The sequence below is a fragment of the Gossypium hirsutum genome, chromosome A08 (assembly GCF_007990345.1).
Source record: "Gossypium hirsutum isolate 1008001.06 chromosome A08, Gossypium_hirsutum_v2.1, whole genome shotgun sequence".
Taxonomy (NCBI): Eukaryota; Viridiplantae; Streptophyta; class Magnoliopsida; order Malvales; family Malvaceae; genus Gossypium; species Gossypium hirsutum.
In genome coordinates, this window is record NC_053431.1 from 98,315,539 (window position 1) to 98,317,221 (window position 1,683).

The following is a 1,683-nucleotide window of genomic DNA, read 5'->3' on the forward strand; positions in this document are numbered from 1 at the left end:
AGACTCGAATCAATATTTAAAGTGTGCCTTGAAACTCTGTGATATGTTCAGTATAATAGAGTTACCAATGACACAATCCATCTTCAATTATTTCCCTTTTCGTTAAGTGACAACGCATATGAATGGTTGAATTCATAAGAGCCTAGCTCTACCACAATGTGCGACAAACTAGCGAGGAAATTTTTAGAAAAGTTTTTGCCCATTAGTCAAACCGTCCAATTGAGGCACAACATTGCCAACTTCAAGCAATTTGAAGGTGAAAATTTATATGAAGCATGGGAACATTTTAAATCATTTCTAAGAAAGTGCCCACATCATATAATAAAAGAACGGTTGCAATTACAAATATTCTACAATGGATTGGATGGTAGCTTAAGAGTTGAATTAGATGTTCATCCAGAGGGGCTTTCATGACAAATACTTACGAGTGAGCCTGTTAATTAATCGAAGACATGGCTATGTATACTTACATATGGCCTAATGAGCGCTTCTCATATAATTCGAAGTCATTGGAGGCTAAAGCATTCAAAAAGGATGATAAATATCAATAGATTTTAGAAAAACTACATCATCTCATGATCACCATTTAGTCATCCATGAATGATGTCACTTGAAACTATGTGCTATACTCAAAAACCAAATTGGAATAAGTGAATAATTTGGGCAATAGGGGCGAAAATCCCTATTCAAACACCTAAAACCCTGGTTGGAGAGACCATTCGAATCTAAAATGCGGAGGCAATCTAGGTAGCAGAAGCCCAACTCTAAATTGACAAAATCCTCCATATCAACCTTCACATGTTCAACGATTTCAAGAAAGATCCACTGGTAGTGATCACTTGGGTTGTGGTCAACAATTGAATCGAATCGAAGGTAAGATGCAATAATGAGATCTGATTTTCAACAGGTCAAGATTGAGTGCACCCAAACTGGTGTCAATGTGGCCGAATTAAAAGTAAAAATGCACAACATTGTAAGTGCATTGAATGATATGGGATGACAAATAGGTAAGGGAATTCCGAGTAATACGAAAAATAATCCCCGAAAGGACGAAATAGAACATATGGATTCAATTGCACTATGCTCAAGGTAGAATTTTGTAAACCCAAATCTGCCCATGCAAAAGGAGGATGACAAGATTGAGATAGTTGACGAAACCCTTAATGAGCCTAAATTTGAAGAACAAATAGAGAAATTATCTGAACCGGTAGCTGAACTAGAAATCACTCAACACTCGAAACTAGTGTCCAAGGACATACCATTTCCGTCAAGGTTAGAGGATAAACAACAAAGGGAAGAGGCAGAATTCGTAAGTTTCTTATATTTATTTAAATACCTTAATCTTAATTTGCCACTACTAGAGCTAATAGACAAGATACTAAAATATGCCAAATACCTATAAGAAATAATGTCTAAGCATAAGAAACTAAAGACAAGTGAGCAAATTAATATCGACACCTCTAGTAATACGATCATTGCTCGAAAAATATCCCAAAAATTAAAAGATCCAGGTAGCTTTACAATTCCTGTAAAGATAGGGGACAAATATTTTAGCAAGGCTCTTTGCTATTTAGGGGCCAATATTAATCTGATGCCCTTATATATTTTATTTGAAACTTGGATTGGGGAAAAAAAATGACAATCACACTGCAACTAGTCGATAGGTCTCTCGTACAATCCAAA

General features: G+C 35.7%; 1 non-coding gene across 1 annotated transcript; it reads right to left on the minus strand.

Moving 5' to 3' along the window:
* Positions 1-217: 217 nt before the first annotated feature.
* On the minus strand, positions 218-323 carry LOC121205865 (small nucleolar RNA R71). Its single transcript, XR_005900938.1, has one exon. It is a non-coding gene; the product is annotated as a small nucleolar RNA R71 (small nucleolar RNA).
* Positions 324-1,683: the final 1,360 nt, after the last annotated feature.